At 42.2% G+C, this 17,293-nt stretch overlaps 1 protein-coding gene and 1 long non-coding RNA gene across 5 annotated transcripts in view; one reads left to right on the forward strand and one right to left on the reverse strand.

Annotated features, from left to right (window-relative positions):
• The window catches only part of AIG1 (androgen induced 1), a 494,204-nt gene that overhangs the window by 331,906 nt on the left and 145,005 nt on the right, over positions 1 to 17,293 (forward strand). The window lies entirely within an intron of this gene.
• The window catches only part of LOC143807546 (uncharacterized), a 33,037-nt gene continuing 17,212 nt past the window's right edge, over positions 1,469 to 17,293 (reverse strand). The window contains exons 2-5 of the long non-coding RNA XR_013221760.1: positions 3,146 to 3,170; positions 2,075 to 2,141; positions 1,896 to 1,997; positions 1,469 to 1,808 (exon numbers count right to left, since the gene is read on the reverse strand). This is a non-coding gene — a long non-coding RNA (uncharacterized LOC143807546). The remainder of the gene's footprint in view (positions 1,809 to 1,895; positions 1,998 to 2,074; positions 2,142 to 3,145; positions 3,171 to 17,293) is intronic.

Here is a 17,293-nt window from a genome sequence, read left to right on the forward strand (position 1 = left end):
GTGTCTACGTGTGTAAGTGTCTCCGTTAAATGTGAAAACCTGTCAACACACGTTCCGGACACAGACGTCTGACTTCTGAAAGAGCTTTCAGGTTGTGTGAGCAGTCATATGTCTTTCAAATGTGGTATTGTATATGCAAAGTGTATGTTGATGTAGCAGAGTTCTGTGCATGCATGTGACAGAGCTATGTGTGTAATCCAGAAGAGCTGAGTGTTCCTGTACTTTGCATGCAGCAGTGTTGTATACCTGTGTGTGCTGCAGACAATGTACATAATGTGCGTGTTGTAAAGCTATATGCATTTAGTGCACACTGCAGGGAACACTGACAATGGATCTATTACCTCTCTATTCAGATTCTAATTAATAAGAAATACGTTTTTCCTATTTTTCCTCTTCCAAAATATAATTAGGCTATGGTCACACTATCAGTATGTGGTCAGTATTTTACATCAGTATTTGTAAGCCAAAACCAGGAGTGGAACAATTAGAGGAAAAGTATAATAGAAACATATGCACCACTTCTGCATTTATCACCCACTCCTGGTTTTGGCTTACAGATACTGATGTGAAACACTGACCAAATACTGATGGTGTAGCCATAGCCTTAGGCTGTATAACAGAAGCCAGTCCCCATACTGACTCAGTGTATCCCATATCACATTATCTAGAGCTTAACCCTATTTACTTCTTTCTCCATATACCTACAAATGTAACATACTCGTACCTTGCAGAGGCATCGAATGTGCTCTGTCCGAACCAGAGCACCTTACTCCTCCTTTGCATATGAATTAAAACTATGATTTCTCAGGAAGGCAGCAACAGATAGAAGATATAAAAGTCTTGATGTATTTAGCTCTTAAAGACAGGCAAGCCCATATATGCTGTTTGGTGGGTTGATCTTTCCCGCCCACATCTTATAAAACATGTTTTTTTTTGTGCAGTCTACAAAATCTAACAGTTATTACATTATAATTGTTTAATGTGTCATCTGTTATAATCTTTTCTTTCATCTCCTGAACCTAAATTTAATAGATGAATATGAAAAGTATTAACACCTATTAAAATTTGCCGTGTCCATTTGGCACAAAATTGTCATTAAAATGAACTTTCATTCACATAAACTATATTGGTAATAAGTCAGTTTTCACATAAGTGTATTATATTAAATCCACCGCACTCCCTAAGTGGAATATCTTATGCAGAAATGTAAAAGGATTCTTTTGAAAATGCTAATTTATTTAAGTAGACAAAAAGGGAAAACAAGTACATTGGACCAAACAGAAAGCAATTATTACACAATGTGCAAGCGACTCAGAATGATATGACGTTTCGACCCTCCCGGGTCTTACTCTAAGGTCGCACTGTAAACATAAAAACAATATATACATCTTGAGATAAACACGGCATAACAATAGATAAATACAAAATGGACAATAAACAATACAAAAAGTTGTATAATACAGTATGTACAGTATGTTTAGCCTATGGCTGATATTCCCCAGGTGAGGACTGCTATGCATATGTCACGAGGTTAAACCGTCAGTATAGGGTTGGGGAGGTGTGTCTAGTGACATGGTATCTATGAGATCCTCCAATAATAGAGCTGAGATCATTACCTTAGTGAATAATTCTTATGATAGGAAGAACGTCATCCCTGTGGTATCCAGGGGCTAGAGGAAATAACAATAACGTCAATATCCAATTTGTGATGAGCTGGAAGAGATGTAATGAATGATATAGAGTTGTGGTAATTACCAGGTACAATTCTTTAGTAGTAAATACGGCCTGATGAGTGATCCGTATATAACCTGAAATATTGCGAGTATCATGGTAAGAAATAATAATGGTGGTAGTGTTATTAGTGGTGTCTAGTAGTAGCTGGAATGTATCATTACCTTCTTTAAGGATAACAGCGGCGCGACAGCGTCTTGCTGGTTATAGCGTAAACTTTTAAAGAATAAATGTGGTCTAGTTAGTGGTCCGTCCCTGGGTTCAACCTGTAATATCATAGGTATGTGTAAAATAATGATTGTATTATTGATGGTGCCCTGGAGTGACTAAGATAAATCGTTACCTTGTCTGGGAGTAGTAGCGGCGCATCGGCGTCTTGCTTGTGACAGTATAGATATGGGTATGGGGCCCTGTTAAAGTCACCAAAGCAAAGGTTACATGAGGCGTTTCTAGAAATGGGCATCCTGCAATCAGATCTGGTGGGAAGGCTAGCGCTATTATCTGTGTGGGTAGATGTACGGTGCTCCTGCGTCCTGTGTTGCGGCATGCTGTGTACAATGTGGGGTCTTTAAATAGTGTTGTACCACTAACAGGAAATGACGTTGTGCACATTGGACTAAGGGTGTGCGCATGCCCGAGCGTCGGCATGGGCTCACACCGCTCGGTTACCATGGCGCTTCTTTGTGTAGGAGGAAGCTGATGTCACTAACCGGAAGTGACGTTGCGCACATTGAACTGAGGGTGTGTGCATGCCCGAGTGTCGGCATGGGCTCATACCGCTCGGTTACCATGGTACTCCTTTGTGTATTGTGGGAGGAGGTTGATGTCACTAACTGGTAGTGATGTAGCGCTATTTTCAGTAGGAATTTGCGCATGCCTGGATATTACCAGGGACTTCAAGGGCTATGGAAGCATATAGTTTCAGGTGGGGGTTAAGCCATGATGTCAGCGAATACCTAACTGCATATGTAGAATATCATATGGTGCGCTATATAAAGAGGGTAGGGAGACAAGGCCTGGTTATTGAGTGGATGATGGCAATATAAAATTAGATACTAAAGATGAATGAAATGATGAAAAAATGATGAAAAAATGATGAAAAAAATGATGAAAAAATGATAAATAAATAAAAATAAAATTCTGAAAAAAATATAAAAATATAAAAATAAAGGAAGATAATTTTTTTACTGGAAAATAACCAAGGAAAACCGGTGTTATGTGAATCATACGATGAAGGAAGAATGGAAAATAATTAAGAATGTTATGATGGTACCTGGATGGTAAAATTGGAAATTGAAAAAAGGATAATAGTAAAATTAAATGTAAATAAAAATAAAAAGGAAAAGTAAAAATAAAAATAAAAATTTAAAATAAGAATAAACTATATCCAGGGGAGTCAGGAGTAGACACTCACCTAGAAACGGATGGCATCAGCGTGTCTAAAAGGCAAAAGGAGAGTAGTTAGAGGTATTACATGAGCCAATTAATTTCTCTATTTAAACCACTAGGTTCCAATGTATCTAGGGTGTGGATCCAGTAAACCTCTCTCTGTTTAAGGATCCTAACCCGATCACCCCCTCGCCTAGGGCGATCTATTTGTTCCACCACTTGGAATTTTAATTGTGCCACCGAATGGCGATGTTTTAAAAAATGGTCAGGGAGGGGGAGCCAGGTCTTGCCACATTTTATAGTAGACTTATGACTGGATATCCTATCTTTCACATGTTGTGTCGTCTCCCCCACATAGAGAAGGCCACATGGGCTTTTCACCACATAAACAACAAAATTGGAGTTACAGGTATAGTAACCTCTTATGGGGTAGAATTTGCCAGTCCTGGGATGTATGATATTCTCAGATTTAATGATATTAGAGCAAGAGGCACAGTTAAGGCAGGGAAATGTGCCATGGCGTCTGGTACCTAATAGTCTTTGTGTGGTAGTTGGTTGTGAACTGCCTATGTCTGCTCGTACCAGTTTGTCCCTTAGATTGGCTGCCCTCTTGGTGCACATTAATGCCAGGGTATTGAAAGGTTCAATATTAGGATAGGCACGGGTCAGAAGTGGCCAATGTCTTCTAATAATCGAATGGACTTTTGGCATAAGAGGGTGGTACGTGTGCACAAATGGTACCCTTTCTCTAGTATGGATAGGTGGAGGAGGTGAAGGCGGAGTGAGGGCACGAGTTTTTTCCTGAGCCAGTAATTTAGGTGGATAACTCCTCTCCTGAAATTTCTGTGCCATTGTTTCAAGTCTGGTGGTTACTGTATTGGTTTTAGAAACTATCCGTGTAACCCTGTTAAATTGTGAGCAAGGTATGCTATTTTTGGTGCTTTTTGGATGACAACTAGTATAGTGTAACAGGCTATTGCAGTCCGTTGGTTTACAGAACAGATCTGTCTGAAGATGGCCTGATGCATTTTTGGTTACTAGTGTGTCGAGAAAGGGAACAGAGTCTTTATCTTGATGGATTGTGAATTGTAATTCAGGATAGATAGAATTTAGAAAAAGGTAGAATGTATTCAGAGTGGTAGCTGTGCCTTTCCAAATGAGGAATATGTCATCAATGAATCTGTGGTAGCAGATAGCATTCTGTTGAAATAGTGAATTGGTGAATACATATTTGATCTCAAAGTCATTCATGAAGGCATTAGCGGAGGCTGGTGCCATGTTTGACCCCATTGCAGTACCCCTCTGTTGGTTGTAGAACGTATCCTCATACATGAAGAAATTCTCATAGAGAACTAGACTTAGAAGATCTAGACAGAGTTGGATCGTGTCTGGTGTAAGGTCTGACCCTTCCAGCAGTGATTTAGTGGCCTCAATTCCTTTGTCGTGTGAAATAGACGTATAGAGACTATTGACATCTAAGGTAACCAATAGGCTATTGGGGGGACCGTTCCCAATTGTTTAAGGATAGCTAAGAAGTGCCCTGTGTCCAATAGAAAGGATATTGTTGTCCTGACCAAAGGAGTTAATATCTTCACCAGGAAGACAGAAAGGGGTGAGAGGATTGATTCTGTAGAGGCTACGATGGGCCTCCCCGGTGGGTTGATAAGTGATTTATGTATTTTTGGTAGAACATAAAACACTGGTGTAATCGGATGGGGGTTGGACAAAAAGGTAGCTGTTTTTTGATCTATTGTGTTCCGGTCAAGGTGTAAATTGACCAGATGTTTGATTTTCCGATCAATGTCAAATGTGGGGTCCCTTGGTATGACCTGATATGTTTCGGTATCAGACAGTTGTCTATACACTTCCTGGCAGTATGTATGTCGGTCCATAACTACAATGGCCCCACCTTTCTCAGCCGGCTTAACGATAATCCCCTTATTTTCAGTTAGGGACCTGAGTGCCCTTTTCTCACTTGGGGTCAGGTTAGGGTGTGTTGGAAACAGACCAAGTTTTTGTTGGTGCGAGAGTTGTTTCACCTCACGGTCCACTAACTCAATGAAGGTTTCTGTAGCGTGGTAGTTACGAGGTGGATGGAAATTGCTGGGATTACGTAATCCCAGTGATGTGATGGATATCCCTGGAGCGGCGGTTATACCTTGTGGTACTGGGGGGTTATCACTGGTGCCATTGTTAGTCCCGAAATGAGTCTTAAGTCTCACTGTCCGAAAGAAACGTTGTAATTCTTTCTCAAGTTGGAAATCATCCCAGCTTGGAGTCGGGCAGAAAGAAAGTCCTTTTTGAAGAAGCGATAACTCTGCATAGCAGTCCTCACCTGGGGAATATCAGCCATAGGCTAAACGTACTGTACATACTGTATTATACAACTTTGTGTATTGTTTATTGTCCATTTTGTATTTATCTATTGTTATGCCGTGTTTATCTCAAGATGTATATATTGTTTTTATGTTTACAGTGCGACCTTAGAGTAAGACCCGGGAGGGTCGAAACGTCATATCATTCTGAGTCGCTTGCACATTGTGTAATAATTGCCTTCTGTTTGGTCCAATGTACTTGTTTTCCCTTTTTGTCTACTTAAAGGGCCACTGTCACCCCCCCCCCAGCCGTTATAAACTAAAAGAGCCACCTTGTGCAGCAGTAATGCTGCAGTCTAACAAGGTGGCTCTTTTAGTTTTTGATTCATTTATTACCTCAAAAAAGCGTTTTAAAAATTGGCCACACATACCAGATATTATACCTGGAGGCGGTCCGAATCGTCCTCTATGAATCCCCCAACTGCCGTCACTCATCTCTTCAGGGCCGATGGTCCCCGCCCCCTGAGCGCTGTTATCGTCTGAAATCCGGCGCCTGTGCTGTGCGTGCCTGCCTGGGGCCTGCACAGTGTTCATTGTCAGTGCGGCCACACTGTTGCTGAAGCCCCCGCCCCGCACTGTTATTCATTACGCACAGTGCGGGGCTGGGGTTCCTGGGAAGGCGGGGGAGCTGGGGAGCGTCGGAGCTGGGGAGCGTCTAAACAGCGCAGTGCGCATGCCCAGGAACCCCAGCCCCACACTGTGCATAATGAATAACAGTGCGGGGTGGGGGCTTCAGCAACAGTGTGGCCGCACTGACAATGAACACTGCGCAGGCCCCAGACAGGCACGCACAGCGCAGGCGCCGGATTTCAGACGATAACAGCGCTCAGGGGGCGGGGACCATCGGCCCTGAAGAGATGAGTGACGGCAGTTGGGGGATTCATACAGGACGCTTCGGACCGCCTCCAGGTATAATATCTGGTATGTGTGGCCAATTTTTAAAACGCTTTTTTGAGGTAATAAATGAATCAAAAACTAAAAGAGCCACCTTGTTAGACTGCAGCATTACTGCTGCACAAGGTGGCTCTTTTAGTTTATAACGGCTGGGGGGGGTGACAGTGGCCCTTTAAATAAATTAGCATTTTCAAAAGAATCCTTTTAAATTTCTGCATAAGATATTCCACTTAGGGAGTGCGGTGGATTTAATATAATACTGGTATTTGGACCTCATGGTCAGTCGCACCAGCACCCCGATTTATTAGGGCTGTCCCACACGTCCAGATAATTCCGGTACCGGAATAAATCGGTACTGGAGTTATCCGTGTCCGTGTGCCTGTGAACTCACGTAGGCCATACGTGCGGCACACGTGTGCCGCCCGTATGGCGAGTGGGTACCACACGGAGCGTGTGGTACCCACGCGTGTGGTACCCTACATCGTGCTGAAGCCGCGATTCATATGTTCCCTGCAGCAGCGTTTGCTGCAGAGAAAATATGAATAATAGTGTTTAAAATAAAGATCTATGTGTCCCCCGCCCTCCCACCCCTTGTGCGCCCCCCCGCTGTTCAGAAAATACTCACCCGCTCCCACGTTGGCTGTCGCGGCTTCCTGGTCTGGCCCCATCTTCTCCTGTATGCGGTCACGTGGAGCCGATCATTTACAGTCATGAATAGGCGGCTCCACCTCCCATAGGGGCGGAACCGACTATTCATGATTGTAAATGAGCGGCCCCACGTGACCGCATACAGTAGAAGGCGCGGGGCAGAGAGGAAGGAGTGACAGCCAACGTGGCAGCGGGTGAGTATTTTCTGAACAGCGGGGGGGGCGCACAGGGGGTGGGATGGCGAGGGACACATAGATCTTTATTTTAAACACTATTATTCATATTTTCTCTGCAGCAAACGCTGCTGCAGGGAACATATGAATCGCGGCTTCAGCACCAGTGGGGGGGGACAGCGCTTACTGTAGCGCTGTCTCCTGCACGGCACACGGACTGCACACGGAGAAGGTCCGTGTGTGGTCCGTGTTTTACACGGACCCATTGACTTTAATGGGTCCGTGTAATACGTGCGCTCCCACGAACACTGACATGTCTCCGTGTTTGGCACACGGAGACACGGTCCGCAAAAAATCAATGACATCTGCACAGATGCATTGATTTTTATGGGTCTACGTGTGTCAGTGGCTCCGGTACGTGAGGAAACTGTCACCTCACGTACCGGAGCCACTGACGTGTGAAACCGGCCTCATAGAGTGCAGGCCAATATATTTATATTCACATAAGTGTAAGCAGATCTTTAATGAAAGACATTAAATGTATGGCTCATACATGCCAGCCTTAGATTTTTGTTTCTACCAGTATGATCTTGTCTTGCATGAATAAAGCTAGAATGAAATAATTTCTTTCTTCATAGTGTAGTAAAGCCTTTTGTTGTCTTGGAATATTTCTTGTAATTCAGTTTTTTAGTATATGTATGTTTCCCTATTTATTCAACAATAGAAAACATATTTTATAATTGTTGACATTTCTTTTCCAGTAGGTGTTTTGTATGTGTCTATAATATTTCAAGTCATAGTGTATAATGGTGATTTCTAAGCATTGATGAAACTTTTTCTATTATTCCAATTTTCATTGCCATCTTTCTTATAACTTAATGTATAGAACATGACTGTGTGAAGTGTTTGGGAAAGAAATTTGAAGTTCATTCATGGGAAATTGTAGACATCAATATATATAGAGACAATGTCAGGCATAATGCTACCATTCATTAAAATATATCGTAATCTTTATATAAAATGAATAACATACGGTAAGTACATTAACAAAATGAGTAAGATTATGTAAATTTGAGGCCTAGAGGTTTCACAAAGTTCACGCTGAAAAATTACTGGGCTTTTTTTTTCGATTAAATGGTTATCATTTACTTTTTTTTACAATGTGCCTAAAAACCAACAGGCAGGAAGTTGCTAACTACCTGCCTGTTGTGCCCAGCACAGGTCTCTGCTTTTACAGAATGGTCATAGACCGCTCAAGCTGACTATTCAGTGGTTTCCACTGATGCTACATTAACAGAGCAACTGCTTCTCTTCTACTCTGCTCGATTGATGGGCCTTGACTGCCGATGTCATGCTGATTGACAACCGGTTCCCCGCTGCCTAACTGAGAGAAGTCGGCTCCCAGTCAGCATGACACCAACAGTCACACTCTGTTGACAGAGCAGCCTGGAAGTAGAAGGACTGTTCTGTTGACATGGAGCAGATGAATTGCTGGCAGCAGATGATAATGACCAGTTTGAGGTGGTCCCAGGTAGATCAGCACGTAGTTAGCAACTACCTACATGTTAGTTTTTAGGCATGTAATTAAAGAGTGTATCCATTTTTTTTTAAGTCTGTTGTCAAAATGACTGGTTTAGGGCAATGAGCAAGCCACTTTTGAAACTGAAGGTAATTCAGATCCATGAGCTAATACATATTTGACAATGAGGGTTTCCTCTTGCTCGGGAAGTTTGCCTTAAAGCTTTACCATTTTCCTAGTAAACTGGTGCACATTTTTGACAATGTAGTTTGTGTCTAATTGGTGGATCTGTTAGGTGCTACTTTAGTTTGATAGGCTGACTGCAGATATACCAGGGTGTCCTCTCCTTCTAAGTCTACTTGTTAATTGTCTTCTATTCACATAGAATTCCACTACAGAAGAACTACCTTCTTTATAGGAGAGTGGGTGTTCACTATCCCAACTGAATACACTATTTAAAACAGTCCATGATGTCAATAGCAGGTCCAAAAATATTGTGGTTCAATCATCAATCTCTAATGTAAACAAATACTCAAATATGACAGATTCCCGGAACTATTTATTTGGCTGTTTCACATTATGAGGATATCATTGAAATACCTTAGCACATACAATATATACACATCTTCAGGATAGTCACAAAACAGCCCTCTTCTGCTACCAGATTTGGAACAAGTTTTCACTGTAAGGCTGCGGCTTTCGTGTCTGTGCGGCAATGAGACAGTGACCCAAGAAAGTTGAACTTAAATGTCTTTATTTTAAAAACTCACAAAGTAATGGCAAACTTTATCCTCCGGATTGCAGCTGGGTCGTCTATAAGGCTGGAGTCACACCAGCGTATAATATCCAATGCGAGAGCGTCCGATGCAATATGCTAATGACCCTTAGCTCCTACTCTGCTGCGAGCCGGAGCTGAGTGCCAGTGCTCTGTGTTCTGATACTCTCTCATTACAGGATCAGTGCACATCTGCAGAGGAGATGGAGAAAGTAATTTCTCCATCTCCTTTGCTGCCTGTGTCAGCAGGAAATGCACTGTGACCGAATGGATGCAAGTGAGCCGAGTCTTGCTGCCAATCGTAGCATGCTGCCAGTATTCTATCATGTGAATCTGCATGAGAAAATAATCACAGATCTGAGATACCCCATAGAGTAACACTGGGCAGAGTGCTATGCGATGTTTTATTGCATAGCACTTGTCCATGTTATTCGGTAGTGTGACTCCGGCCTAACAGTTTGTATAAAACCCATTGTCGTGGTTGACTGTACCGCCGTATCACTCATGGGTGCGTCAATGGCTTTGCCTTCTCTGGCCTGTGTTCAGTCTTCTCACAGATCTGTCCAGTACAGAGCTCCCTGCTCAGATGCTTGCAAACAACACACTGACACACCCAAAGATAAACTGAAAGTTTAATTGGGTTTCATGGACATGGGCTACTCCCAAAACCCAGAGTAGAGGGAGAGATCCATCCCATCACCAATCCTGCAGATCTCTCCAAAAATAAAAGCCCATGACAGGTTTTCTTAAATCTGAATTGATCAAATAGTTTGACCAATTCCACTCTCCGTTTTATTTTGCATTGTAACCACAGGTATGGCTGTAATTACAATACTCTTGAGCGGGTTCAATATGCCTCTATGCGCAGGCTGGGGGACACATAACGACCCTCATATATGGTTCCCCTCCCACTGCCTCACAGTGTATATAGGACTCTAGTCTTACTCAAATCACCTTAAACTTTCAGGGCACTTTGCAAATGGAAATCTATCACTGCATAAACAAGGGGCACTTTGAGATGAAGTTATCAGTGTTGTTTAACCCCTTTCCAACATACATACATTTATGCCTATGTCAGACTCCCTCCCTTTGATGTGGGCTCTGGCAGTGAACCCACATGTTTCCAGGGACATGTCAGCTGTTTTGAACAGTTGACATATGCCTGCAATAGTCACGGGTGGAATCACGATCCACCCGTGGCTATTATCCAGTTAAAAGCTGCTGTCAAACTCTGACAGCGGCATTTTAGGGTATGTGTCCACGTTCAGGAAACGCTGCGTGGGGCCGCAGCGTCAAACACGCAGCGTCCAGATGTTCCAGCATAGTGGAGGGGATTTTATGAAATCCCGTCTCCACTATGCGTGGTAACACACATCCGTCGGCCCTGCGACTCCGGACATGCTGCGTGTCTTTTAAGATCGCAGCATGTCCGTGTTCCTTGCGGCGACGCAGTGCCGCCACAAGGAATAACACAGGGCCCTATGCGTGGGGTGCGATGATGCCGGATGTGTGCAATGAACACATCCGGCATCATCGCGTCCCAGAAGGGGGTGGGGCTTAGCGGCGAGCGGGTTTGCCGCTCCGACGATACTGCCGGCCATCCTGATCATGGACACATACCCTAAATCGCGTTTCTGGTAATCGTGCCGGAAATACGCACATCAGTGACCCCCGTCATGTGATCGCGGGTCACCGGTGTGTTGGCATGAGAACCTGAGGTCTCCTGTAGACCTGTATTGTTGTCAGTGCTGGCTTGCTGTGAGCACCACCCAGTGGTCAGTGCTCATAGCAAGTGAGTATGCTATATAGAGGTGATCTGAACATGGCCTCTATGTAGCAGAGCCGATCGGGTTGTGGCAGCTTCTAGTCTCCTGTGGAGACTATTGAAGCATGCTAAAAGTAAAAAAAAAATGTTTTTAAAAATATTAAAAAAATAAAAAAATTAAGTTAAAATCACCCCCCTAGTAAAAAAGCCAAACAAGAAACAAGTGTGGGTTTGCACTTTTTTTTGCAATTTCACCGCACTTGGAATTTTTATCCTGTTTTATAGTACACGTCATGGTAAAACCAATGGTGTCGTTCAAAAGTACAACTCATCCCGCAAAAAATAAGCCCTCACATGGCCATATTGAAGGAAAAATAAAAACGTTATGGCTCTGGGAAGAAGAGGAGCGAAAAATGAAAACACAGAACCGAAAAAATAAAAAAATAAACTTAAAATCACCCCCCTAGTAAAAAACCCAAACAAGAAACAAGTGTGGGATTGCACTTTTTTTGCAATTTCACCGCACTTGGAATTTTTTTCCCGTTTTCTAGTACATGACATGGTAAAACCAATGGTGTCGTTCAAAAGTACAACTCGTCCCACAAAAAAAAAAGCCCTCTCATGGCCATATTGAAGGAAAAATAAAAAGTTATGGCTCTGGGAAGAAGAGGAGCGAAAAACGAAAACACAGAACCGAAAAAAGCTCCAGGGGTTAAGGGGATAACCTTATTATTATATTGTCAAAGCTCCATGGGGACTCTTAACTAGTGATGAGCGAGTGTACTCGTTGCTCGGGTTTTCCTGAGTACGCTCGGGTGACCTCCGAGTATTTGTTTGTTGGTGTTCGGAGATTAAGTTTTCATCACCTCAGCTGAATGATTTACAGCTATTAGCCAGGCTGAGTACATGTGGGGGTTGTCTGGTTGCTAGGGAATCCCCACATGTAATCAAGCTGGCTAATAGCTGTAAATCATTCAACTGCCGCGATGAAAACTAAATCTCCTAGCACTAACAAATACTCGGAGATCACCCGAGTGTACTCGGGAAAACCGGAGCAATGAGTATATTCGCTCATCACTACTCTTAACGCTTTTATGACATTTGATGAAGAAGGGGTTCCCACAACTTGACAAACTTGCATCATAGCGATCATGCGGGCCTTGCAATGGTCTAAGTAAAAAAGGTTAAAAAATTTTTTTTAACAAAATCAAGAGCAAAGAATAGAGAAACATGATCAAACAGTATACTTTATATATAATAGTATCGCTGAAAACATCATCTTGTTCTGCAAAAACAAGCCACCAGACAGCTCTGTCAGCGAAGAAATAAAAAAGCTATAGCTCTCAGAATATTGTTTGTGCAAAAGCTGCAAAACGTGAAAAAAATTATAGAAATGTGCTTCCACTGTAATCGTACTGACCGGAAGAATAAAGTGGCCTTATTACTTTTATCACACGGTGAACTGCATAAAAATAAATATTTACCGTATATACTTTTGTAAGCCGAGATTTTCAGCACTTTTTTTGTGCTGAAAACACCCCTCTCGGCTTATACCCAAGTCATTGCTGGTGGGAAAGGGGGGGTGGGGAGCAGAAGACATCCTACTCACCCTCCTGGTGTTATCGCTGCATATCAGTCCCTGCATCTTGGGCACCATCATCTCTCTTCCTGTCTTCCTTCCTGTGCTGAGCTATCATGTGGTACCGCTCATTAAAGTAATGAATATGCACTCGTCTCCACTCCCATAGGCGTGGAGTGCATATTCATTACTTTAATGAGCGGTATTACTGACCGCTTAGAACAGGAAGAGAGATGTCGGTGCCCGAGATGCAGGGACTGATATGCAGCGCCAGGAGGGTGAGTAGGACGGGGGAGGGTGAGCCATGCGATATTCACCTTTCCTCATTCCACCGCCGCGCTGTCTTCCGGGTCCTCTGGCTGTGACGTTCAGTTCAGAGCGCGCGATGACATGATTAGTGCATGCCCTCTGCCTGAACAGACACTGCAGAGAGCCGGTGACACTGAGGACCAGCGGGCAGCGACGAGAGGTGAGTGTGTCTTTTTTTATAATCGCAGCAGCAGCATTATATGGGGCATATTTTGATATGGAGCATCATATGGGGCCATCAATAACCTTTGTGCAGCATTATATGGGGCATATTTTGATATGGAGCATCTTATGGGGCCATCACTATCTTTTATGAAGCATTATATTGGGCATATTTTTGTATGGAACATCTTATGGGGCGATCATTAACCTTTAAGGAGCATTATATGGGGCATATTTTTCTATGGAGCATCTTATGGGGCCATCATTAATCTTTATGCAGCATTATGTGGGGCATATTTTTGTATGGAGCATTTTATGGGGCCCATCATGAACTTTATGGAGCATTATATTGGGCATATTTTGTATGGAGCATCTTATGGGGCTCCTGATTCAAAATGGATATTCAAAAACATTTAGCCTACTGATGTCTCAATTAATTTTACTTTTATTGGTATCTATTTTTATTTTTTACATTTATCAGTTTCTGCTGCATTCCCCACCCTAGACTTATACTCGAGTCAATAAGTGTTCCCATTTTTTGTGGCAAAATTAGATGCCTTGGCTTATACTCGGGTCGGCTTATACTCGAGTATATACGGTATTTATTTTTTTCTTCATTGTACAGTGGTATAAAATTCTGTGACACATCCATGGTGTTAATATCATCACTGCGCTGTTAGATGAATTTATTGAGAGAGGTAATTTGTAAAATAGGGTCACTTAAAGGGGAGGTTCTGCTGTTCTGGTACCTCAGGGGCTCTTATATTGGGTAATGGCACCCGCAAACTATTAGAGAAAAATCTATACTACGATATAGCACTCCTTCCTTTCTGAGCTTTCCACTGTGCCTGAAAAGTATTTCCCAATGACATGTAGGGTATTGGTGCACTCAGGAGAAATTACAAAGCAAACTGAGGTCCATTTTTCCTATTAGCCCTTATAAAAATTTAAAACTTGGGGCTGAAACAACATTTTAGTGGTAAAAATGTAATTTATTCTTTCTTCACTGCTCAATGGTATAAAATTCTGTGAGGCACATGTGGTGTTAATATGATCACTGCACCCCTAGATGAATTCAATGGGGTTTGTAGTTTGTAAAATAGAGTCACAAAGGTTGTTGTTCTGGCTCCTCAGGGGCTCTGCCAGTGTGACATGGCACTCTCAAACCATTTCAGCAGAATCTTAACTCCAATATGGCGCTTCTACCCTTCTGATCGTTGCACTGTGGCTCAAAAGTAATTTTCAAGCACATATGGGTATTGGTGTACTCAGGAGAAATTGCGTAGCAAATTGTACCATCTATTGTATATCTATAAGTTAATTAACTTGGAGCCAAAGCAACATTTTAGCGGAAAAAATGGTAATTTCCCATTTAGTCAGTACAATTTTATACAAATCTTTGAATTGCCTGATTGTTAAAAATGCTCACTACACCCGTAGATGAATTCCTTAAGAGGTGTAGATCCCAAAATTGGGTTACGTCTGGGGGTTTCTGCTGTTGTGGCATGTCAGGGGCTCTTCAAATGTGACATGGCATCCGCAATCTATTCCAGCCAAAATTGCACTCTAGAATTCAGTTGACGCTGCTTCCCTTACAAGCTCTGCCTTGTGCCCAAATAGTAGTTTGCCAGCACATATGGGGTATCTGTGTACTCAGGAGAAATTGCCCAACAAATCATGTGGTCTGGTTTGTTCTTTTACACTTGTGAAAAAGAAAAATTTGAGGAAAAAGCAACATTTTTGTAGGAAAAATTTAAATGCTAATTTACTTGCACGATGCTCTAATTCCTGTGAAGCACATAAAGGGTTAATAAACTTATTGAATGTGGTTTTGAGCACTTTGAGGGGTGCAGTTTTTAAAATAGTGTCATTTTTGGGTTGTTTCTGTCCCATAGGCCCCTCAAAGTCACTTCAAATATTATTATAATAATTATCTGGTTTAAGGGCATAAAAATTGAAAATTGCAAAATTTTCACATTTTCAATATTTTTGTAAACAAACGCAAATAGTATTTATTGTGAATCAATGGGATCCGTTGAAGCGTTCCAGAGTTATTACAACATAAATTGACACTAGCTAGAATCATAAAATTTGGCATGGTCTGGAAGATGAAAACAGGCTAGGGGGTAAAGGGGTTAATAGATATAATATACAGTTCTTGATGTTTCTTCAAGAAATAAACTTCTGCACAATTTAGGTCCATCTAACACTCCTTGGTAGAGAGCTTTAATATTCCTATAGCTTCATCAAGGTATACTCGTGTTTGGACATGTTTTCTCTATCACTCTGTGTATGATCAAAATGTACCCAGTAACAATACTTTTATTGGGGAACAGAATGAATTACAGCTATTAAATTGGCTTCTTCACAGTTTTTAAATCTGTTGAACTTCCAGTATTTCCTTCATGCTGGATTCTTACAACTTTTGCCAGTTCAAAAACCATAACAAAGTTTACATGTTGCTAGGGAAAAATAACAGGACATTCAGAGTTCTGTATTTTTTTTCCAGGGAATCTCTGTGAACATTGTGCTCCAGAAGAAAAATCCTCATAAATGCAAAAATCCATTTTGTCAAAAGATAAATATACTTGGACTGTTCACAGGGAGACAATTCACTTCACAAGTACATGCAAGGCTGCAGTAGCTTCGTACGCAGTGAAGAAGCAGTGACCCACAAATTCAAACACAAAAGTCTCTTTTAATGTGTTTCTTCACAGCATTAAAGTCCAATTCACATACATGCATATAACTTCAGTGGATAATATCAGTGACCAGTTTATACCGGTTCAATGCAATACATTTCACATGGCTTTAGATTTGCGGTCCCTAAACAGGCCAGACTTCCCTTGTCCAGTTTCCCTGGGCGACCGCACGCCATCTCACAGTCTCTATACGTCTCCATACACACAGCCTCATATGTTGCAGACACTACACATGCCAGCCCTCCTCTGACTAGTCCTTGTGGGTGTCCTGCATCGCTGTATCACAGTCTCTTTACAGACTCTTTACTCACACAGCCGTACACAGTCCAGGATATCCTCCGGATAGCAGCCGGGCACCATATCCACCTGTTTGCATTCATTACACATGCTAGTCCTCTTTCGGGCACAGGACATCCACATCCGACTCCTTCGGGCACAGGACATCCACCTCCGGGCACAGGACTGTCCACATCCGAGACCAGTACCATGGACGACTTGCATCTCTGTGTAGCACTCTGCAGACCAGCACACACCAGACTGATACTGACGTGCACCTCGCACACCTGGCCTCACCTGGCCAGGCACCTGACACACCATACCCCTTACTGCAGGGTTTTTAAACACACACAAACCTGTGGCCTTCAGCCACCTGGAAAACCCGGACCGGAAATCCGTGACTCTCATGCACACCTATGGACTTCATCCGTCTGCATGCACATTCTGAGGAGAACAAACAGCGCCCCCTAGCTGTATCAGAGGCCACAGCCTCACATACAGTATGAGTTGTAATACCTTTGTTGGTAGCATGCAGTAAATTCACTTACGAGGGAATTCACATTGTATTTATACAAATGTTCATGTTTTATACTGTACTTTATTCTAAGATTACACAATTGGGCCATGTGTTTTTGATACAGATGATTTAGCAATGGCAAACATGCAAGAATTAATCTTTTGTAGTCTTTTTGGGGACATGGATGAAAATTATAGAACTATAACCCTTGCTAAAGCATGAATGCCCTTTGGACACTTGGACTTTCGTGGGTGCTGAGGGCGTAATGTAAAACGAGTCATTACTTTTTATCCTGTTCATATAAACTCAGCAGCATTAGCAGAATATTTGCATTGTTTATAAAACAATTATTACAGGATAAATTATTAAGACAGGAGGGCATTAAATATATCTAATTGTGCAGCATTTAAAACGACATATATAATATAATGGCTGCACAATTAGAGATATGTGATACTCTCCAGTCTTAATAATTTAAA

Source organism: Ranitomeya variabilis, chromosome 2 (assembly GCF_051348905.1).
Source record: "Ranitomeya variabilis isolate aRanVar5 chromosome 2, aRanVar5.hap1, whole genome shotgun sequence".
Classification (NCBI taxonomy): domain Eukaryota; kingdom Metazoa; phylum Chordata; class Amphibia; order Anura; family Dendrobatidae; genus Ranitomeya; species Ranitomeya variabilis.